A 6,015-nucleotide genomic window follows, 5' to 3' on the forward strand; every position below is an offset into this window, starting at 1 on the left:
CAAATGGGCTCACAGGAGCTATCTGTCTCTGACCAGCAGCAGGCTTTTCACCAGCATCGCAGGCAGCCTCACGCTTCGGAGGGTTCAACAGGACAAGGCAGATACCACCACCCACAGAGGAGCCAGAGCAGCATTTCACCTGCCCAGGGGTCTGGCCACCAGCTTCTACAGTCACAACTGCCCAGCTCCCCCATTCATTGCCCAGCTCATCCGAGTGCCAACAGTGAGCTGCACTTTTTAATCCTCCGCCATTCATTCTACCTCTGAAACTACAAGTACTTCTCTACAGGCTTAAAAGGAGTTACTCCACGGCACTGCACCGTCATTACATCCTCTGTACAGGAAGTAACCTCATCAACATTTTCAATGATAAGGACAAAGAGTAAATCTTTTAGATGTACCTGGTGGAGAGGGAAAAAAGAATTAACCTTGCAAGATCTTTTAAAGTGATAGAATAAATCGTATGTTATTTCTACTCTACCCAGAGATAAGGGAGGGAAGGAAAAATATTTACTAAAAGATGCAAGGGGCAGTTATCTGCTTCCTAGAGAACTTAACAAGCCGTCATTTCAGGATGGTGAAGTCTTAAACCGTGAACTGGCATCAGATTTCAATCACAGCCAAGCCCCAGCCTTTCTGACCAAGCTATTCCCCACCCCTCCCCTATAACTCAGAGGCTTTGGCTTTCTGCTCAGTTGCTCACCCCTCCCTGTAAAACGCTAGCACCTCCCACACTCCACACTAGGCTCTGATCCAGGGATCCTATCCGATCCCAACCCCAACCCCACCAGGATCTGAAGTTGGATTAGTTACTTAGTTACTGCCTCTCCCCAGAGCTTGCCCCAGCTCCCTGCTGCTGGAAGTACAACAGGTCCTTACACCTGCTGATTCTATGACATGTAGAAAAATCGATTAGTAACTCCTTTCTAAAATGTCTTCATCCTTTTGAAAGTCTCAATTTTGTGAATTTCTGCAGTATACAATAAGTAAACAAAAACACATACCTATACTCATTTACTGATATATAAATATATACTCACTTCTGATATCCAAATAAATACTCATTTACTGATATACTTACATATTGATTCAGTGTGCGATTTTCTAAGTGTTTTCTCCACGACTTGAAGGATGCACACCTCTCTTTCTACTCCACGTGTCGCACAGGACATGGGGATATAAACATCCACTCATTTATTTAGTAAGTACATCTTGTACGCCCGCTGGGTATCACGTGCCATTCTAGGCAATGACGTCAGACCATTCTTGCCCTCACGTCATTGAGCTAAGAGTCCAGGAAAGCAGGCAAACATAAAACAACAAGGACCATAAGTGCCGTCAAGCAGCATGCTGGAGACTGCAGGAAGTTAACAGGTCATGGCGGGTGAGGTGGGGGGGAGGATGTAGAGGTTAAGAAACACCTAGCTGCCAACCAGTCCATCCCAAAGGAAATCAGCCCTCAATATTCACTGGAAGGACTGATGCTGAAGCTGAATCTCCAATACTTTGGCCACCTGATGTGAAGAACTGACTCATCTGAAAAGACCCTGATGCTGGGAAAGATTGAAGGCAGGAAGAGAAGGGGACGACAGAGGATGAGATGGTTGGATGGCATCACCGACTTGATGGACACGAGTTTGAGTAAGCTCCAGGAGTTGGTTTTGGACAAGGAGGCCTGGAGCACTGCAGTCCATGGGGTTGCAAAGAGTGGGGACCCGACTGAGCAACTGAACTGAACTAAACTGCCAATATCTAAGGTGAAACTTAAATGATGGTTAGAACTTAACCAAGGGTCGGGTAAGGAAGGCGTATTCACTGCAACCAGAAAGAACAAGAGGCTGGAGGTGGGTGTGTATGCCTGTCTCATTCAAGGACCTGAGATAAGCCCAGTATGGCAGAAGTATGCAGTCAAGGACAGTGGCAAAAACGCAAACTCAGGCTCCTACAAGCCATGTGGCCTTGACAACCACTCTACATCTCTCATCTTTACATCTAGCACTAATAAGAATAGCAAGACCTACCTTGGCAGGACTGTCCTAAGGATTAGAGAAGATAACGTATCTATCTCTTATCACGGGGGCTGGTGGTTGCTGCTGCTAGTGCTATTATAATTAAGTCCTTATGTTCTCAAACCTTTACACAGAAAGGCAGAATCTTTCCCTGAATGATCTTGCACGTGGAGATTTCTTAACAAGTATTTGCTTCCCCTGGGCCCCAAAATGATCTATAATAGTATGAGGAAAATAAATTCAATCATGGGTTTATGCCTGTATAAGACCCTCCAAAGGGAATATACGTCCCCAGGAACTCCTATTAAGAGTCCAGAATAAAATATTGTGGCTCAGATGGTAAATAACCAGCCTGCAATGCGGGAGACCTGGGTTCGATCCCTGGGTTGGGAAGATCCCCCGGAGGAGATCATGGCAACCCACTCCAGTATTCTTGCCTGCAGAAGCCGCATGGACAGAGGAGCCTGGAGAGCTTCAGTTCATGGGGTCACAAAGAGTGGGACATGACTAAGTGACTCAGCACAGCACAGCACGATGAAATACATTACTTTCCCTATCGCTGCATAATAAACGCTTTAAGTCACTGTGTTGTAATGGTATTCTGTTCTCTCACACTTGATGTTCTAACCGCATTATTATATTAAACTCGTAAGGGCAGAGGATGGAGCTGGGGGAGTCTCTCTCTACCGCTGCTGCAGAGAGGACAGACAGAAGAGGCTCCCAGACAGAGATCTGCTCAGGAGAGCAAGACAGGCCCAGGAACAGGTGCCAACAGTAGACTTTCAGCTCAACCCCAAGGAAAGACCTTCCCATCACCAACCGCCTGGAGAGTCTGAGAACAAAGCGCGTCCACGCTCTGGTCTGAGAAAATTAAGTAGTGATTATGACTCATTACTGCTCAACTGTGAAATCCATAAAAACCAACTGATGATAGCCAAAGCTGCTTCGTAAAATAGAACCTTGTTTCAGACACCACGGCAGTTAACACCTCCCCCCTTCCAACCTACACTTTCATACTCGGATTCACAGATCTTCCGAGGATCCGGCCTGCAGGAGGGAAGGGAGAAAGCGAGAGGCCACCCCTGGAACTGGACTTGTCCGTGGGTCACATGCAAAGGGAGAGAGGCGCTGCTGAAGCCAAGCACTGATGACATGCCTAGGCCTTTGGACTGTGAAAACACGACAGGGAATGCGGAAGACCCTTCTTTGTTCTTCCCTCCTCTGTAACATCTACCCCCACATGCACGGAGCAGGCTTTGGCAAGGAATTCAAAAGCACTGTCTTGCACGCTGAATCCTCAAGCAGCAACCCCCATGAAAGGTGCCAACGCAGGCCATCTCCGGAACCATGACCTGCAGGACGCTGCACTCCACCACTTTCTCTCCAGCCCCCCAAAATTTTAAAAAATCAATAGGGAAGGGAGTGACCCTGGGAAAAGTACACTGCAGTGTCTGGATCGCTACTGGTAACAAATTATTTTCAACACATCTTATAAATGGTGAGACTCAGCAGTCTGTTGGAACATCAAGACAAGAAAGTCTACCTAGAGAACAATACAAAAGAAAAAGCAGCAAGTAAAAATGGGGCAATCCAAGGGAAGGGGGGGCAGAAGGGAAAAGGCAGAGGAGACCACGAGAAGAGGGGAGTAGAGGCTGGAGGGAAATAGCTCAGCAGTTCTGAGAAGGCCTGGGCAGGGGGTCAGCAGCGCTCTCCACAACCCACCTGCCCCCTCGGAGCACAGCCAAGTGACACTGACCTCCTCTGTGACTGACAGACTTCCCAGATCCTCACTGCTTGTGCCCCTGTTGAATCCAACATTTGGAAATTTGTAGAAATCTGCAGTTGTCCCAAGGATGGAGGGACGATATTGGCATTTGGAGGATAAAAGCAAGGACAGACTGCTGGACAGACTGCCTGTGACGGCACCCCCCCCCCGCCCCAACACACACACAAACCCATCACTCAGCATCTTGCTGGGCTCTGCAATGTCTTGCCAGATAGTCAAGAAGGTAAATATCCTCGGCTTATAACCTAATTCCATTTCATGCATACATCGAAACAACTCGGGAGGCACAGTTTTTCCACACCACATTTTTTAGGAAGAACAGCTATCCTGTAGAAGGAGGAAATCTCTACTTCGGCTTGGAAATATACCAAGGGCTGTTCCCTTCAGAAATCACACCACCAGCAGCCACGAGGCTTGCAGCACCTGAGTCAACGGCACAGCACATCAGGGGCAGGTAGCCTCCAGGGACGCCTCCTGCTCATGGAGACCCTACACCAGTGCAGGGTCCTGGAAACATCACCTCTCTTCTGGGGGCTGCTCCCACAGCGTGATGTGAAGACTGACCGCCAGTCCACAAGTTCATCAGCACCTCCTTGCACTCAGATAAGGAGTTTGTTCTGCTGACTTTCTTTTTTCCACGGCACGACTCAGGGAAGGGAGCTGCTGGGGGTCTTACAGACACACTGTCCCAGCAGACCCGCACTTGGGTACCACTGTTCTCGTATAGTCACACCCCAGCATCTGCACACTTGAACATAAGCTTGCGAGTTACGTTTATCTCATTTCTTTCTATTAGAGTGTTGCTCTCATTTTTCAATTATATGACACTTACATTTCAGGATAGGATAGGGAGCATGACACAGTATGTTATGAACAGGGAAACTGGGTCTACAGGAGTTAGGAACCACCCACTGCTGAAAAGGAGAAGAATCATCTGGATCCAGCCTTGAACACTGCCTTTCTAAAAGTACAGGGGAACCCATCAAAGCAGGGTGTGGTTACCTGGGCTGCTCCAAGGTAACAAACCTAAATGAATCTCCTGGGGTAGGTCCAAGAGACCGTCCACCGAGGTTCTACAGTTTCACTTCATTTTAAAGTAGCAGACGAAGAAAGAGGGACTACCTCTCCTCCCAAATCTTAAGACAAGACTGCAGGAAGGGACTGGAAAAAGCCCCCCGGGACAAGCCCATTGTCCCTTAATATGCTTCTAAGCCATAACTGCGGGGCCACGGAGCTACGACACAGACCATATGGGTCCACAAAGGATATTCACAATCTGTCACTTACAGAAAAAAAAGTACAAAGTCCTGTTCTGAATCAAACATTCCCTGATATGTTTTGTTTTTAACTTAAATCTCTTTTAAATATATAAAGTCTATATGTCATAATCAGTATTATAATTAAAACCACATGGGGGATGTCTTGGATAAGTAGGACGGTTTGAATTTCATTATTGAATCTGTCTTTATGTAGTCTCTTGGACTTCATGAATATACACCTAAAATTTCCTGTCCAGATTTCAGGCTGACACGGCTTACAATTAGAATGACTTGACTGACCCCATCAACTATAATTTGATACATACAAACAACATTCATAAGAGAGAAAACTTTTCTACCAGGTAAATTGCTCTAAAGTCAAAACAGTTCTGTAAGTATAAGTGGTGATAAAGCAGCTATCGATTTCATTCTAAAGAGCTTATTCAGGCTGACGGGACCTATGCCCGTGTAAATTACCTGCGGTCAAGTCTACATGCAACCTCGGGAGAGCCCGCACAACTGCAGGAGAGCAGGCGGGTGCAGCGCGGGGAGGTTCTTCCAGTCCTCGCCAGACTCTGAGCCCCGGAGCGCGGGGCTAAGCGCTGCTGTCCTGACGCGGGGCGCTCTCTCCCGCATTCCTGGGCCATCTGTCCTCTGGTTCCCAGGCCACACACTGTCAGCCACAGGCTCACACACTCAGATCATCTGTCCACTTCAAAAATAGCTCCTGCTCAGGAACGCAGTGTGGACCTGGGGAAGACTGGGCGGGAAACAGTCTCCAGTTCTGGCCAGTTTTCTCGTAGTCACAGCTGTCAAGAGGGGGGTGTGTCCTCACACACACACACACACACACACAGCACAGCAGAGTGAAAACTCCGGGAGCAGAAAACTACATTCAAACACAGTTTCCTCCCAAACCTAACCGGGTACTAATGAAAACAAACCCTTTTCTTCTTCTTCC

The 6,015-nt window shown here is 47.6% G+C and overlaps 1 protein-coding gene across 3 annotated transcripts in view; it reads right to left on the reverse strand.

Moving 5' to 3' along the window:
- The window catches only part of TRIO (trio Rho guanine nucleotide exchange factor), a 355,580-nt gene that overhangs the window by 270,268 nt on the left and 79,297 nt on the right, over window positions 1-6,015 (reverse strand). The gene's annotated exons all lie outside the window — the stretch shown is intronic.

The sequence above is a fragment of the Ovis aries genome, chromosome 16 (assembly GCF_016772045.2).
Source record: "Ovis aries strain OAR_USU_Benz2616 breed Rambouillet chromosome 16, ARS-UI_Ramb_v3.0, whole genome shotgun sequence".
NCBI classification, from domain to species: Eukaryota; Metazoa; Chordata; class Mammalia; order Artiodactyla; family Bovidae; genus Ovis; species Ovis aries.